This window comes from Orycteropus afer, unplaced genomic scaffold (genome assembly GCF_000298275.1).
Source record: "Orycteropus afer afer isolate SDZICR_OR568_19922 unplaced genomic scaffold, OryAfe1.0 scaffold00044, whole genome shotgun sequence".
Taxonomy (NCBI): domain Eukaryota; kingdom Metazoa; phylum Chordata; class Mammalia; order Tubulidentata; family Orycteropodidae; genus Orycteropus; species Orycteropus afer.
Window position 1 is genome coordinate 310657 of NW_006921631.1, and position 18929 is coordinate 329585.

At 39.9% G+C, this 18929-nt stretch overlaps 1 pseudogene; it reads right to left on the bottom strand.

Moving 5' to 3' along the window:
- Positions 1–290: 290 nt before the first annotated feature.
- Positions 291–18929, bottom strand: part of LOC103194385 — a 29756-nt pseudogene continuing 11117 nt past the window's right edge.

Below are 18929 nucleotides of genomic sequence, written 5' to 3' on the forward strand. Positions count from 1 at the left end.
CTAGGGGGTCTTTACCCAGCCCCTACAGTCTGGCACTCTGACTGTAAGAGAATAAATTCCTGTTTGTTAAAGCTATACATTTGTGGTACGTCTGTTAGAGTTGCCTTGAGAACCAAAACAGGGACTTATCTGAAAACCTAGAAATAGCACTGTTTTACTGACTAATGTCTTACCGTGCTCATACAGAAAACTGAATAAGAAGAGAGAAGGAATGAAATTCTTAATTTTCAAATAGTGAAGTCCTGCCCAGGTATTGTCAGTAATTTAAAAAATCCTAGAGAGAATGATGATTAAATTAATACAAGCAAAATAGCAATGAACAGAATAGGAATAGCGAGGAGCTTGAGACTGTGGAAGAATAAGTTAGGCTTCTGAGGACTCCCAACAGCTCATGTCTTCATGGGTTTTAGTGTCTGGTCTCACTGGATCAGGATGGCATTTCTGGCTCCTGGCTACTTCTCTGGGCCCACCAGCCTAAACTGGTATGGACTACAATGGTCAAAGATAATTAATTTCCAAGGCTAATTTGAGATCTGTGAGAAAAAGCCATAGGATTTTGGATTTTGCACCAATGAAGGAGGCAAGTTCATCCATATAAGTACTATAATCTGTCTGTATGGTCTTGCTTTTGACCTAGAGAAAGATGATGAAACACTGCTATGAATATCCAAGCCCTGTGTAGAAACAAGGACAAAAAAAAAAGCCTCACATCTTTTTACCAGTGTATAAACCAGAATCAATGTCAAGCCCTTGTTTGATAATGAGAATTAAAAACCCCACAAAACTCCAAACTCACTGACATTGAGCCGATTCGACTCATAGTGACCTTGGGTTTCCGAGGCAGTATCTCTACAGAAGTAGATTGCCCAATCTTCCTTCTGAGGAGTGGCTGGTGGGTTTGAACTAATAATGAGAATACTTTTCTTAAATACTGTGCTTTATAGATTTTTCAAAAAATTTTCATATTGATCTCACCTGGACATTCCTTAACACTGCAAGGCAGCTGAGGAAGGCATGTTTATTCCCATTTAAAAATGAATACGTTGCTTCTTACTTAAGTGAAGTTTTTAGTTCTAGGTCACTGAGCGAATTAGTGACAGAGGTAGGACTAGGGCCCAGTTCTTCTGACTCATCCTATTTTACTGAGTCATTTCCATTAGAGACACCTATTTGAAGATATTCTATAAATCTTACAGGAGTTATGAGCTAAAGAATAGAACTCTACACCCATGTGGTCCCAAACTCCTCTAATTTCTAATCCTTTCCAAGTCTCCCTTCTGTGATATATGGCAGGAGCCATGGGCAGCTGACTGCAAAATGTAGGTTCTCAGTCCTGCTGTTCACGCTTGTGTCTTGCACTTAACAGGATTTAAGACAATGTGACACGCAAAGTAGATCCTCAATAATTAGTTGTTGGATGGATGAACTTAGCTTATAGCTGGGCACCCTATCGACCTCAGTCAGGGTCATTTAAGATTAAAGCAGTTCCAAGCATTCACAAATTCTGACTTCTTCATGGAAATCCTAGGTTCCCTTTACAATAGGTACTCTTATCATTGAAGCTTTTCCCCCATTTTCTCATCAATATCATTCATCATGTCTTGTGCAGAAGGCAAAGTACTTCCTAAAAAAGAGGATATTTAAATAAGTCTGGCATAGGGCCAGTCTGCAATTTCTTCTTTTTGATAAGAAACTATAAATCACATTAGTAATTATAGGTTTTTTTTTTTTTTGTCACTGTTCAGAAAAAACAAAATCTCAAATGAAATGACCATTTTAACTTAAATATATAAATGATTCCCAGATTTTTCAAAACCAATAAATAGCACAATAATTAAAAACTTATCATCATAGCTTTGTCAGTTTTTTTTTAAAATAAACTACTTATCATATGTTTAAAATCTGTTTTCAGGATTATGTTTCAATTTCTTAGCAATCTTTTAAAGAATATTATCTACTAAATATTAACCAAACACAGGGAAACAGGCAATATTTTTTCTGAGATTTAAGAAAAAAAAATTCATAGGAAATAAGACTGCTTTACCAGCAAAATAATCTCTAATAGATAAGATACAGAATTTAGTAATGTCCCAAGTCTCTATCTAGATCCAAAAGTTAACATATAAAACAGGATATGGACTGTTCACAAGTCACCAAGGATGTGGAGGAGCCCCAGGATACTAGATTGAGTTGGGATTGCTCCAGGATTTCGGACTCATTCAGGTAGAGTTATTTGAAACCATGACCAGAACATGCCTTTAAGCCGAATCTGAAGGTCCAGTGATACTTCAATTGTAGTGGGTTTTTTTTTTTTTTTTTCAATCTTGGGATCACCTTGAACAAGACTAGAACTTCCAGCTCAGCTCTGATTTCTTAAGACCTTTAATGACTAGCTGAATTTCTTATTCTGGTAATCATTGCTAGCTGAGTCTCTTGAGCAGCCTTTGTTAGTCTGGTCTTGTTCCAGACCTTGCAGCCAGTCCTATTCTTGGACAGGAGGAGAGAAAGAGAGAGAAGAGGTTAGGATCAGTAATCCACCAGCTAATGCCATTGGGTTGCTTGTAACTGGCTCTTCTGTCCTGGTACTCTGATTTCCCAAAACTGGATTATTTACCTTATTGCCCATTTAGTCAAGAATGAGTCTTTGCTTGTACATCAAAGCCTTATTGATTGGGTCTCTGCCTTGTCTCCTATCTTCAGAGCTCAGATTACAACCTATGTCCTCACAGAGAGTAAAATCCAACCCTTCAATGCCAGTCTCTCTGGGCCTAAATCTCTCTCTCTCTCTCTTTTATTAAAATGCATTTTATTGAAATATAATTTATGTACAATGAAATATACAAAACTAAAGTGACATGGGTCAATGTATTCTTTTTTCTTTTTTTTTTCAGTGTTCCCTCCTGCAGTGTAGTAAATTACTTAGTGTGGCTTTTCTACCCATAAGTCTTTGTAAACTCCAAGGTGGGATTTTCTATGAGCAATTGAGGAGCTCCTGATTGCTGAAGTTGTCCACCTGGAGTATTTCTGTTGGGAGTGGCACAAAACAATGTTCTGGGAGATGCCCACTCTCTCTCAGGTGCTTAGAGTTCTGATGCTATGATTGGCTAATTTGACTACCCTGCCGGGCTCAAAAGGAGGTCTCCTAGAGGCAGAACTCTCTCTGACTGCTGGTTGAGGAAGACATGCTGCTGAAAGAGACACAGGCTCCTGAGATACACGTTGCTGGGAAAGAGAAGCAAGAGACACGCATTGCTGAGTGAGACACCCAGGGGCCAGCACTGCTAGGAAAGAGACTGAGAGACTGTTGGCTGAGGGACGGTGGGCTGGGAGAGAGACTGAGCTTTTTTTTTTTTTTTTTTTTCTGAACTTGAATTGCAGCCGGTGGTGCTTCCCTAATAAACCCCATAATCTGTGAGCTCTGTGTGGCCACTGCAGCGAATTATCGAATCCAGGAGAGAGGTGGTGGGTGTTTTGCGAGGAACGGTTGGTGAAAGGGCTGGAGGGAGGCAGCATGTCTGGCCTTGAAGTAATAGGCCTTGGGTTACTGCTGGTAATCCTGTCTTCCTCTTGTGGGATTAGAGGAGGTCAGAACATGCGGCCTCCTTGCCATTTTTGCACCTCCCCTCCCCTCCCACCCCTGGCAACCAATAAAAAAAGTTTCTTTCCATATATATAAACCTTTCCTTGACCTTCCACAACAAACTAATACTATATTTGTCCTTCTGTGATTGACTTATTTCATTCAGCATAATGTCCTCCAAGTTCATCCATGTTATGCAGTGTTTCACTGACTCTACATTATTCTTCAGTGTATTCAGAATATTCTTCAGTATTCCATTGTGTGTATGTACTATAATTTGGTTACCCATTCTACTGTTGATGTGCACATAGGTTGTTTCCCTATTTTTGCTATTGTAATTTGTTGTTGTCATTTGGTTACATGCTTTTTCATGGTGTTGATTTCTTTGTTCCATATAATTTTCGATGCTGAGCTTGTTTTGTTTATGAATCATGTTATCACTTCATTCATTGTTATTGTTTCAGTATTTGTGAAATATTTGTACTGGTCCTCTTTTATTTTGATGTGACGGTTTATCATTTTTCTTTGAGGTTACCCTGTGATTTATAGTTTTCTTCCTAAGTTTAGAACAGTCCATTCTATTTTGTAGTTGTCTCGACTTCCCTATCATATAGAAGTTCTGTAACTACAAAATTTTTTCCCCCTTTTTGGTTTGTAGTTGTGCTCATTTGTCAATTGATGTCTCTGGTTTCCTGTTTACAGTCTTGTAGGCTTATTTACTTTGGATACTTCTATAACTGGTTTGGTTTCTGGGTTATGTCATCATGTGTGTTAATGGTCACTTATTTTTTGCTGTTGTAGGTTCTCTGTCCAAAAGACTCCCTTTAACATCTCTTGTAAGGTTGGTCTGGTTTTAACAAATTCCCTTAATTTCTGCTTATCTGGAAATATCCTAATTTCACCATCATATTTGAGGGACAATTTTGCTGCGTACATAATTCTTGGTTGGAAATTTTTCTCTTTCAGGGTTTTGTATATACCATCCCATTGTCTTCTTACCTGCATGGTTTCTGCCAAGAAATCTGAGCTTAGTCTTATTGGTTGCCCCTTGTAGGTGCATGATGATGATATGTCTTGGTTTTTATCTTTTGAGTTCTATCCTGTTTGGGGTTTGTTGAAATTCTTGAATGGATATCTTCTCATCTTTCATCATACCAAGAAAATTCTCTTTCTAACAAATCTTCGACAATTTTTTCTGTGCTTTTAATTGTCTCTTCCTGTTCTGGAATTCCAGTGACATGTAAGTTATTCCTTTGATGGTATCCCACATGAACCTTAGGCTGTCTTCATTTTGTTTTGACATTTTTTTCTGATTGATCCCTTTCCAAAGAAGTATTGAGGTATTTGTCTTCAATCTCAGTAATTCTGTCTTCCATTGATTCAATTCTACTCCTTTGCCCATTCAGTATGTTATCCATTTCTGAAAATTTAGTATTCATCTTCTGTATTTCTGTCTGTAGATTTTGTATCATTTCTAATTTTTCATTTATTTTGTCATTTTGTTCTTGTATTGTCTTCTGAAATTGTTCTAGGGTTTTCTCTGTGTTTTCCTCAATTTTATCAGTGTTTTCCTTGATCTGTCTCTCAGTTTGCTGAAGGTACCTAGATATAATTCTTTTGAATTACTTATCAGAGAGGTCCAATGCTTCATCTTCATCAGGGATGTGTTTTGGGTCTGTATCCTGGTCCCTTGTTTCTCCTGCTTTATCTTGCTTCTTTGTGTAGACTGTGATGCTCTACTGTCTGCAAGGCATTGTGATGTTTTTGTGTTTATATTTTATTGGTATTTATATGTTGGAGTGACTTACCTATAATTTTTGTTTTGTTTTGTTTGTATGTTATTTATGTAAGCGGGGTACTGTGCTGTGCTCCTCTATTCACTAGTTTGCAGCACTTATACACTTACCACCTGTCTCCTTTCTGTTAGGCCAGAGTAAACTCAAGCCACCAACATTTCAGTTGGCAGCTTCCTCCAGGTGTCAGGCCCTGATGAGACAGCCTGATAAGACAACCAAGATGGCAGAACCCGCCCAGGCTGGAAAGCCCCATGTGATGATAAACTTCCTCCTGTGAAGCCCCCTCATGCTAATTAGGTGCAGACCCATGCCAACAACTAATTGGACCCTGCCATTTCCTTAGTGTCCCCACTTAGGTCCTCTACAAGACTATAAACCCTCCCCTCCCCAGCCAGGCAGCACGATTTCTTGGGCCCCTCTCAGGGACCCGTGAACCTTGCCCAGGCCCCTCTCGGGGACCCATAAACCTTGCCCAGAAGCACAGAATAAAAATCTCTTTAACTTCACTTTTGTGCATCCTCTTCTTACCGTGGCCTTACACTTTCCCATTGTCAACTTCCCATATCCCTGCTATCCTTGGCAAACGGGGCCTATTCCTTGGTCCCTGGAATCTGGCTGAGAATGCTGTCCATTTAAGATCCAAAATGGCTACCACTTATAAACAGTCAAAATGGCTGTGCCCTCAGTCCCTTTAAATATCCAAAATGACCACCACTTGTAAATACTCAAAATGGCTGCACTCTCAGTCACTTTAAATATCAAAATGGCCACCGCTTGTGAATAATCAAAATGGCTTCACTTTTGGTGACTTTAAATATCCAAAATGGTCACCACTTGTAAACAATCAAAATGCCGCACCCTCCAGACCATTGAAAGTCCACAGCTCAAGTTATCTACCTCTTTGCTGTTTCCCTTCCTAGGCATAGGCCACCAGCACAGTTATCCCTGTGGCCCTTGGTGACCAGGGCTGATCTTTGGGTCAATTCTCAGTCCCACCACCATTTGGAAATATTCAGGCTGTTGTTCCTGTCCGAGTAGCTGACAGTCTGCAGCTCCGACCATCTCCATACTCACTGTTTTTGTTCAGGTTTTTCCACTGGTTGCTGCCTAATCCACTTCTGTATAGTCCCTTTGAAAGCTCAGGGCTCCAGGATTATCTTCTCTATCTGTGTCATTTGGTTTCTCTTTTCTTTGTTGAAGAGGGTCTGTGTAGCTTGTCTGTCTATTTTTCCATCTTACTGGAAGTCCTGGGCCTAATTCTTAAGTTCTCTTCTTTCTGAGTGTAATTTCATATCATCACCTACCTGGCTGCTGCTTTCATAGAACAGTACATTTCTGGCTGGGTTGGGTAAAGTAAAGGAGATTCAGGCAGATCATCAATGTAGAGGACTATGGTGCAGTGGATGTTAGTCTTGTGGTAAGAGGTGGCCCAAGATACACAATGGCAGATTCCAAGATCTTGAATAATAAGAACATTTAACCTCCCCAGCAAGTCAGGGAAAGACTTGAAGATGTAGTATGCTGCTTCAAAAGGAAATGAGCCTCCTAAATTGCCCTCATCCAGGATTTTTATACCTAGAGGTTCAACTAAACTTTTTACACTAAATTTTGATATCTCTATTTGTTCCCTAATCATGGCCCTGCCCACATCTGCATTGACAAGTTAGTCTAAATCTGATGCACTGTGACTACTCCTGGGGGATGCTGCTTGCTTTCCTTGCCTGATCTCCAATCAAGTTTGTTGTTTTCTTTTGATTTTTAAAATATAAGAACCCAGTATTCCTGTATACTAGATACTATCTTCCACATCTTAAACGTTCTGCCTCTAATGATTCAGTATTTGTCCTTGTCTGACACATGACAGGGGAGAAAATAGTAGCAGAAAACCACTGTGTTTCCACTAATAATACTTTTTTCTGTGGCTATGGATATTTGAATTTAGCTACTTATTGGCTTAGGAACATCTTCCCTTATTAACCTTTCAAACAATGTCATTCAGCTGAGTTTCAAATCATAAGTTCATAAAGTTGTCTTGAATTTAAAACCAGGAGCTTTGGTGTTCTCAAGTCTGATGAATGATCTGGAGTACTTACCAGCTTTAAGGTGTAATAATCCACCACTCATCTGTCAGTGTGTTGTACTGTGGTGGCTGTGTGGTGGTGTGATGCTGGAAGCTCACACCAGCAGATAATCCATGGTGGATGAGTTTCAGCAGAACTTCCAGCTAAGGCAGACTAGGAACAATGAAGAGGCATCCACTCTGGAAAAATTTGGCCAGTGAAAACCTTATGATTAGCAGTGGAAATTTGTCTGATACAGTGCTGGAAGATGACCTCTCAAGTTGGAAGACAGTCAAACTACAACTGGGGAAGAGCTCCCTCTTCAAAATAGGGTTGACCTTAATGACAAGAATGGAGTAAAATTTTCAGGTCCTTCATTTGCTGATGTGACATGACTCAAAATGAGAAGAAACAACTGCAAACATCCATTAATAATAGGGATATGAAATATACAAAGTATGAATCTAGGGAAATTGGAAGCTGTCAGAAATGAATTGAAATGCATAAAGATTGATATCCTAGGCATTAATGATATGAAATGGACTGGTATTGGCCATTTTTAATCGATTGTCTGTGGTCTACTATGCTGGGAATGGCAAGTTGAAGAGGAATGCTTTCACATTCATTGTCAAAAAGATCTGTCCTGAAACATAGTGTTGTCAGTGATATTATGCTAATAACCTTATACCTATAAGGAAGACCAGTTAAGACTCCTATTACTCAAATTTACACACCAACCACTTAAGCCAAAGATGAAGAAATTGAAGATTTTTACCAAGTTCTGCAGTCTGAAATTGACCAAATATGCAATCAAGATGCATTGATAATTACTGGTGATTAGAATACAAAAATTGGAAACAAGAAGCATCAGTAGTTGGAAAATATAACATTGGTGATAGAAATGGCACCAGAGGTTGCATAAAAGAATTTTATAAGACCAATGACATATTCATTGCAAATACCTTTTTTTCAACAACATAAATGACTACTATACATGTGAACTTCACCAGATGGAATACGCAGGAATCAAATTGACTACATCTTTGGAAAGAGAATGGAGAAACTCAGTATCATCCATCAGAACAAGGCCAGGAGCTGACTGTGGGACAGAACATCAATCGCTCAATACCAAGTTTAAGATGAAGCTGAAGAAAATTAAAAGAAGTTTATGAGAGCCAAAGTACAATCTTGAGTATTTCCCATGTGAGTTTAGAGATCATCTCAAGAATAGATTTGACACAATGAACATCACTGACCAAAGACCAGATGAGTCGTGAGATGACATCAAGAACATAATACATGAAGAATCCTAAAGGTCATTAAAAAAGACAGAAAAGGAAGAGAAGACCAACATGGGTGCCAGAAGAGACTCTGAAACTCTTGAACAGAGAGTTGCCAAAGCAAATGGAAGAAATGATGAAATAAAAGAATTGAACAGAAGATTTCAGAGAATAGATTGAGAAGACATAGTAAAGAATTATAATTAAATGTGCAAAGACTTGAACCTAGAAATTCTAAAAGGAAGAACATACTTCTCATTTCTCATACTGAAATAACTGAAAAAAAATTCAAGCCTCAAGTTGCAATATTGAAGGATTCTATGGGCAAAATATTGAATGATGCAGCAAACATCAAAATAAGATGGAAGGAATATAGGGTCACTGTACCAAAAAGAGTTGGTCAATGTTCAACCATTTCAGGAGGTAACATACGATCAAGAATTGATGGTATTTAAGGAAGATGTCCAAGCTGCACTGAAGGAATGGTAAAAAAGAAGACTCCAAGAATTGATGGAATGCCCACTGAGATATTTCAACAAATGAATGCGACTCTGAAAATGCTCAGTTGTCTATGCCAAGAAATTAGGAAGACAGCTGCCTGACTGAGTCAAAGAGATCCATACTTGTGCCTGTTCCAAATAAAAGTGATCTAAAAATATGTGGAAATTATCAAACAATAAACACTAGTATCACACACAAGTAAAATTTTACTGAAAACAACTCAAAAATGGTTGTAGCAGTATATAGACAAGGAACTGCCAGAAATTCAAGCCAGATTCAGAAGAGGATATGGAATGAGGGATATCTTTGCTTATGTCAAATGGATCTTGCTGAAAGCAAAGAATGATTATGCAAAGGCATTTGACTGTATGGATCATAATAAATTATGGGTAACATTGTGATGAATGGGAATTCCAGAACACTTAATTGTACTTACGAGGAATCTGTACATAGACTAAGAGGCAGTCATTCAAACAGAACAAGGGGAAACTGAATGGTTTAAAATCAGAAGAGGTTTGCATCAGGGCTGTATCCTTTCACCATACTTATTCAATCTCTATGGTGAGGAAATTATCTGAGAAGCTGGACTCTATGAAGAAGAATATGGCATAAAGTTTGGAGGAAGTCTCATTAACAAACTGTGATATGTAGATCACACAACCTTGCTTGTTGAAAGTGAAAAAGACTTGGAACACTTACTGATGAAGATCAAAGACTATAGCCTTCAGTATGGGTTACATCTCAACGTATAAACAAACAAACAAACGTGGACCAATAAGCAACATCATAACAAATGGAGAAAAGACGCAACCTGTCAAGGATTTAATTTTACTTGGATGTATAATCAACGCTCATGGAAGCTACAAAAATCAAGAAATCACAATGTAATGCATTGGACAAATCTGCTAAAGAAAACGTTTTCATGGTGTTAAAGAACAAAGATCTCATTTTGAAAACTAAGGTGCACCTGAACCAAGCCATGTTATTATGCCTGGGGAGCTCTGGTGGCATAATGCCTAAGGCATTTGACTGCTAGCCAGAGGCTGGTGGGTAATCTACTTCTGTAGAGAGACTGCCTTGGAAACCAAGGAGGGGTTGCTATGAATCAAAATCGACTCAACGGCAGTGAGTTTGGTTTTTTTTTTTGAGGGGTATACACATGTGAGAGCTGGACAGTGAATTAAGAACTAGCAGAAGAATTGATACATTTGAATTGTGGTGTTGGCAAAGAACATTAAATGTAGCATGGACTGCTAGAAGAAGGAACAAATCCATCTCAGAGGAAGTACAGTCTAAGTACTCCCTAGAAGTGAGAAAGGACAGAATTTGTGTCTTATCCTTTGGTCATGTTGTCAGAAGGGACAAATCACTCAGAAGGATATCATGCTAGATAAAGTAGAGGGTCATCAAAAAAGGGGAAGACCCTCAATGAGATGGATTGACACAGTGGCTGCAACAGTGGGCTCAAGCATAGCAAGGATAGTGAGGATGGCACAGGACTGGGCAGTAGTTTATTCTGTTGTACGTGGGGTTGGCATGAGTTGAAACTGACACAATGGCACCTAACAACAACAAAGATGTTATGAGCCACAAAATAACTCCTAAAATACCATGTGCTATTGATACAATAATCCAATGTGATATATTTTAAATTGCCTGTATATTTATAGCAGCAAAATGTAGAATGACATACTCTCAAGACTGAATGGGACCTAGGGTTGTTGTTAGTTGCCATGTAGTCAGTTCTAACTCATGGTGACCTCATGTGTGCAGAGTATAACTCCTAACTCCTCCATAGAGTTTTCAAGGCTGTGACATTATGGATACAGATCGCCAGGCTTGTCTTCTAAGATGCCTTTGGTTGGGTTTGGATTACCAACCTTTCAGATAGTTGAGCACTAACCATTTGCATCCCAGGGACTCCTGGGTGATTAATTATTATAAGCAATAATAATTATATGATTATATACATTTATATAACATATAAAACATAATTGTATAATTGTAATTAAAACCAAAATAGAAAAAAAAAGAAAGAAAAAAAAACACTGCCAATAAGTAGATTCCAACTCATAGTGACCCCCATTGGGTTTCCAAGGCTGTAAATCTTTACAGAAGTAGATTACCTCATCTTCCTCCTGTGGAACATCTGGTGCATTTTAACTGCTGACCTTCTGGTTAGCAGCCAAATGCCTTACCCAGTATGCCACCAGAGCTCCTTATAATTATAACCAAGAATTAATAATTATTAGTTCCTTGTAATTAGGATTCTTCTTTTCACAAAGACCCAAAGGTCTTTTTGTAACCCGTCTTTCCAATCAATCACCTTCCTTTTCTACTCACCCTTTATTACTCATGCTGCCCAGTAAGCCTGCAGATCAGTGGTAGAGATGGCAGCCCTGAGGGACTGGACAAGGCCAATGACTGCTATAGCTGACTCCTCTAATGGAGGGGAGAAGATGCCTTTAAATAAGGTAACCTTATTGTTTCTGCTTTTCATGATGGAGTCATCAAGGAAGGGGTAGTCATAGCTATGGTCTATTGCAAAAATGTCACAGTCAATAGCCTCAAACATAGTCCCATCCTCAAAAATGGCTGAGGTCTTTGTGCACAACTTCATATTAGGCTTAATGAACATAGTGCCACACAAAATGCAAACTGGGAGCTCATCACTGAACACAAGTTCTTTCCTCAGGGTTCTATGTAGAAAATAAAGAAAACCAGAACTGTAACATTTCCAGTTTGTTTTATTGACATCTATATTTATATCTGCATATAGATATAGATAGATACATAGATATGTAGATAACTAGCTTATAAAGATACAAAAAAAAAAAAAAAACCTCACTGCCATCAAGTTGATTCTTACACATAGCGACCCCCATTGAGTTTCTGAGATGGTAAATCTTTACTGAAGTAGATTGCTTCCTTCCATAGAGTGGCTGGCAAGTTTGAACTCCGAACCTTCTGGTTAGCAGTTAAATGCCTTGGACACTATGCCACCAGAGCTCCTTATATACATAGATATATTAATAAGGAAGGAGAAAACCACCCAAACTTTATACTTTGCTATGGAATGTTGCCAGTGTGGATGAAGAACAAAACTGACATAAAGGCAATATTATGAAGTAAGATAAGTTGCCTTTGGCTGATCCCTTCTCTATTTTTTATGGTCTTTCTCTTCAGTACCTGAATGTCTAATAGGAGTTTCAACTTTAATATGTCTAAAGACCCAAATTTTACTCTTCCCTATGAACTTACATTGCTCCTCATCTCAGTAATGTCAACTCCATTCTTGCATATTTGCTCAGGTCAAAAATATTGAAGCCATCTTTGACTCCTTTGTTACTCCCACCATTTTCTAATTTATAGAAAATCCTGTTTGGTTCTACCTTCAAAATATATCCAGAAACTGGTAACTTCTGACCACCGGCTGCTAACAATCTTAGTCCAAGCCACCATCACCTCTCATCTAGGTTTTTGACAGTAGCCTTTTAACTAGTCTTTTTCTTTCCTCCCTTATCCCATCCTCCTATGTTGATGATCACAGCAACCAGTGTGATCTTTTCCATGTTAATTTACATCTTATTACTTTTCTACTTAGATGCCTACTGTGGTTTCTCATTGCATTCAGAGTTCTTACAATGGCCTACAAAGCTCAAAGCCATCTGGCTGGTTTTATCTCCCTGGACTCTTCTCCTACTACTGTACCCTCATCCTCTTTACTCCAGGTCCAGAGGTCGCTTTGCTTTTATTGACCAGTTTAGTGGTGCCCCTGAACAGGCACCTTTACCCTGGCTCTTAACTTTGTCTGGAGCACTCTCCCTCAGATACACCCATTGCTCATTCTCTTGTCTCTTTCAGGGCTTTGCTTAAATGCCTCTTCAGTGACATCTACTCAGAGGACTTTAAAATTGTACGGAAGACACTCCCTGTCACACTTCCCTGCTTTCTATTTTTCTTCATAGCACATATTTCCATATGATCTTCTGTCATTTTGTTTATTGTTTGTTTCCTACTACTAGAGCATTACAAAACAAAACAAAAAAACCTCAAACCCACTGTCATCGAGTCATTTCTGACTCATAGTGACTCTATAGGACAGAGAAGAACTGACCCATGGGGTTCCCAGGGCTGTAATCTTCACAGAGCAGCCTGCCATGAGTGGGTGGTGGGTTTGAACTGCCCATCTTTTGGTTAGTAGCCAAATGCTTGAACCACCACATAAACTCCATGAAGTCAAGGAATTTTGTGTGCTTTGTTCACTCCTGTATCCGCAGGGCTTAGAACAGGAACTGACATATAATAAATGCTTGACAAATATTTGTTGAATTAATGATTCACTAGGGTTCAAACAACGTAGAACCTGTTTTCTTTAAATCCCATATCAAAGTAATTTTTTATCATGTGGCTAACTTAGGCAATGCTATAGGAGAGAGTGAGGAGGGGACTAGAGATGCAAGCATTGTGGTCACAGTTCAGTGGGAGGACTCTACTGAGTGGGGTGGAGGAAGACTTCAGAGTGCAACACAGGTGAGCTCCTTTTGCTCTGTTTAACTTAACTTTGGGGTTATGTGAGAGCAAGGTAGCTGAGAGTGAGGAGCTCTGGAGTCAGTGAATCAGTTGTGAATCCTGGTTCTACCTCTGGCTGTGAGACTTTGGTAGTTATTAACTGCACTGAAACTTAGTTTTCTTACCTCTAAAATGGAGATAACAGTGTCTTCCTTATAGAGTTGTAAAGAGGATTAAATAAGATAATGCACATAAAGGATTTAGCACAGGCTCTGACATGTGTTAAGTACTTAAAATATGTTCACTATTATTATCATTATTCCTGAGACTAATTCCCGATGCACTGTATAATTTCTCAGCTGTGCAAATCTGGTTAGGAGGATTGTGAAATTGGAAAGCACTTCTAATTTTTGCAGTCCTTTTTCATCTGAGGTATGAGGTGTGATTACTCCATTACTGTTGATTTCTTTCATTTGACATGAAAATAAAAGTTATAGGTATATAATATTGCACTCTGCTTTACTCATTTAAAGGCATCAAGCCATAGTTCTCATGTTTGAATCTTGAATTCATCTGCTTCTTGTACCAACACTCAGAGATGGCTGTTGTTAAATTGTTCTCGAGCAAGATTTCAAATCGAGTGATATACACTATGTTCCATGGATAGTCATCATCGTAGACCCTACTCATCACCCAGGATCCACTTCTGGAGCTGATAATGACCTTAAAAAACACCAAGTCAACCATGAGTACCATAATACTTTATACAAATGACAGCTGTTATTATTAAGAACCTCCATTCCAGGAAAACAAATCATGAAAATAACGACTGCTATTAGTAGATACTGTGTTATATGCCAGGGTTCCCTTTAGGACTGGAGCTATTATCGGCCCAGCTGTTGAGAGTGTTGGTGGATGACAACTCTCAGCTGCCAACTCTCTTTGGGAGTTGACTCAGTTAAAGAGAGTGGCCTCACTGAAGTTCTTGCACCCTTTTGGAGTGTCTACATGGCTGGTAGATGGAGGGATAGAGAGGCCCTGCCTTTCAGCCCAACTTGGGACAACTCTGAAGCATCATCCTAGCTTTAGAGTAAAGTAAAAGGGAAGATTCCATTCTTTTCTGCAGAGATGTTGGCCCCGAGAACATTCCCAAATAAACCTTCTGTACTTTAATCTTCATCTCAGATACCCAAGGAAACTAACTTGCCATAGTGTTCCAGGCAACTTTTCATATAATAATCAAAATTTATATAGTAAATGTGAATAATAACTGAATTTTTTTCCTAAAGCTTATCTGATGGATGTTTTCTATAATAAAACAATTATAACTACCAATTATGACATTGAACCAAAATGCCTACCACCATCCCAGAAGAAGGCAAAAAATTTGGAATCAGAAAGATGGCTCAAATCCTGAGTCTGCCAGTTTCTAGTGATGTGATTTGGGGCAACTTTCTTTAACCTCTGTCGTCTTCAGTTTTCTCATTCTTAAAATGGGAATAATAAATACGTACCATAAAAAAATTGTGCAAGGATTAATCCAATGATTACCTGTGTTCCTAGCATTGTTGGCATGTAGTATATGCTCAGTAAATGTCATTTTTCTTCCCACCCCATTTTTGTTACATTAATCCCTAACAGTACAGTTTTTAGGCTTTTTTTTTTTTTTTTTTTACAATTTTGACTATGTAAGGTCATTTGTATAAGGAGCTCTGGTGGCACAGTGGGTAAGAAATTTGGCTGGCTGCTAACTAAAAGGTCAGTCGTTCAAACCTACCAGCCACTTTGTAGGAGGAAAATGAGGCAATCTATTTCCATAAAGATTTATAGCCTTGGAAACCCATTACGGGTCACTGTGAGTCAGAATTGACTTGATGGCAGTGGGTTTGGTTTGGGTTTGATAAGATCATTTACATAGATATTTCTTGTAAAGGAAACTGGTCAAAGAATAAGAGATTGAAGGATCAGTTTATGACAGCCTCTGAAATTGGTCATTCTTTCCTCTAGTTTATCCTATATACAACTAATAGATGAATCTCTTAAAACTATGATTTCATCATATCTTTCTCTAATTCCAGAAGTGGAAATGGTTTATTATTATTTTTGGAGAAATCCAAATTCTTTAGCCTGTCATTCAAATTTTTAAAATATGATGTAATCTGACTCCAGTCATTCTTTTCCATAACAACTCTGTTCCTTGGAATCAGAAGACCTGACTCTCAGTCCTCTAACATACCAGCTCAAACATTAATTTCCTTTATAACTTTCAGGAAGACAATTGATATCTCTTGTCCTCAATATTCTTTTCCGTAAAATGGGCTGTGGTGGTTATGTTTGTATGTCAACTTGGCTTGGCCTGATTGCATGGCTGAGCAGCTGATGGTAGTTATTTCCCATAATGAGACCAGCAATCAACTCCATGGTGGGCTCTACCACAAGCAGCTGAGTAGCTGCTTTGGGTATGTGGTCTGCTTCCCATATATAAGAAGCAGCTTTGGGAATGGTCTTTAGCCTATGGCATGCTTGGACCAGCCTATGGCACACTTGGACCATTTCCTGTGGAGTGGGTTGCCTTTGGCATTAATCAGCTTAGACTCAGGAGCCTGCTATGCTCTGCTGACCTTGGGACTTAAAATGGACTTAAGTTAATGGCCTGCTGTGTGGTTTGGTAACATCGGGACTGTGTCTTTTTACTTGTCAATCTTGGGGCTCCTCAGCCTCATCAGCCAGCAGCTGTCTGAGTGAAGAAACACCTCTAGCTCCAGTGGGCTGGGAGCAAGAGGCAGAGCTGGACTCCAAGGTTGAGGGGCTTTCACCCAACCCCTAAAGCCTGGCACTTTGAACTTGGACTTAAAGCCTCCAAATTATAAGAATAAATTCCTGTTTGTTAAGGCCATCCCATTTGTGGTATGTTTCTGTCAGAGTGGCACTAGGTAACCACAACAGAATTTGGTACCAAGAGAGTGGGGTGCTGCTCTGATAGATACCTTAAATGTGGAAACAGGAGTGGTGTGCGTCCTTGACCGGAGACCCTAGCATATGGCATGAGAGACAGCAGGAGCAGAACAAGAGACCGGCATGAGAGACGGCAGGAGCAGAGCTGAGAGAACTGGCATGAGATAGCAACAGACTTACCAGCCCACGGAGTAGAAAGCTTGATGCCTTTGGTTAGGCAGCTTACTGGCGGAGTGGGTTGCCTTCGGGCATTAATTGGTAGAGAAGACTGGCATGAAATTGAGTAGCAGGTTGGCTGGCCCACGGAGCAAGAAAACTGAGTGTTTTTAGGGCAGGAAGATTTCCTGCAGAGTGGGTTGCCTTCAGCATTAATTGGCAGAAGCAGAGAGACCAAGGAAACGGAAGCAGAGCTGCCTCAGCCTGAAAGGGTAGGACCATGTCCTTTGGGGGTGGGACCACCACAGCCCCCTAGGTTTCAGAGCGAGACCTTCACCAACTGGGTTCTGGAGTGTGGGGCTGCTTGTTTGTGTGAGCCAGTGGGATGGAGCCATAGCTGCTGCCCAAGTGTGAGGAGGGGGCGGGGCTGCCATGCCCAAGAGAGAGAGGAACGGGCCACCAGGCCATGGGGGTGAGGTCACCACTCAGGAACTAGGGGATTGGAGCTACCCAGTGGAGGAGACCTGTACAGATACCACCCATTGAAGATCTGTACAGGTGCCAAGTTGACAAGGGATGGAATTGTGGTGGTTATGTTTGTGTGTCAGCTGGTGGTAGTTATTCCCCATGATGAGACTAGCAATCAACTCCATGGTGGGATCTACCACAAGCAGCTGAGTAGCTGCTTTGGGTATGTGGTCTGCTTCACGTATATAAGAAGCAGCTTTGGGAATGGTCTCTAGCCTATGGCACGCTTGGACCCTGCATGTAGCCGTGTCATTGCTCAGCAGCCTGCTATACTCTGTCAACCCTGGGACTTAAAATGGACTCAAGTTAGTGGCCTGCTGTGTGGTTTGGTAACATCGGGACTGTGCCTTTTTACTTGTCAACCTTGGGGCTCCTCAGCCTCAGCAGCCAGTGGCTGTCTGAAGAAATGCCTCGAGCTCCAGTGGGCTGGGAGCAGGAGGCAGAGCTGGATTCCAAGGTTGAGGGGCTTTCACCCAGCCCCTAGAGCCTGACACTTTGAACTTGGACATAAAGCCTTCAAATTTTAAGAATAAACTGTTTGGTAAGGCCATCCCATTTGTGGTATATTCCTGTCAGAGTGGCACTAGGTAACCAGAACATGGGCGTAATAAAACCCAGGCTACTTTCTTTCTACAAGCAAAGTAGCTAATTTTTATGAAAGTTCTTGAGTACCATAATGCATTCTACCAATTAATGGGGGAGCTCTGGTAGCATAGTGCCTAAGGCACTTGACTGCTAACCAGAAGGCTGGTTGTTCAAACCCACCAGCCACTCCTCAGAAGGAAGATGGGGCAATCTACTTCCGTAGTGATACTGCCTCGGAAACCCAAGGAGGGGTCGCTATGAGTCGGGGCTGACTCGACGGCACATAACAACAACAACAACAACAATTCCAAGAAAACAAATCTGCAACACAGCCACTCCTTCCTTATTGACATAGTTTCCAAAGACCAGTTTTTAATGCGAAAATCAGCATTATGAGAAAATGAAGCGTGACTATATCACATTAAAAAATGGAGGATGACTATATCATTATATAACTTCTAACTTACATAAATTACATGACTGCCAAATTTCATCATTACATAACTGGCAAGCCACTGAAAATCATGACCAGCCAAGCTGATACGTCATCTTAAACATCATAGCCAGCATTACCCTTGCCTTACTTACACCTTGGTGTTCATTACTGTCAGACATACATTGTTAATGTGCAAAATAATCAGGTAATAAGTATTGACTATGATCATAGAAAAAGAAATTTTGTATAATAAGAGAGTAGGTAAAGTGAGGATTAACTGCAGTGAAATGAGTATACATCCTGCCTCCATAACTTGGCTTATGTCCTCTTTGCCTGGAACACCCTCTGCCACCTCTTCAACTTATGATTTAATTTTTCATTTCAGGGGTGATTTAAGTATGTCCCCTTCTGGAGACCTCCCTAAGTATTACATTCTATAGTTCTGTAATCGGGAGCTCTGGTAGCATAGTGGCTAAGACACTTGCCTGCTAACCAGACGGCTGGCGGTTCAAACCCACCAGCCACTCCTCGGAAGGAAGG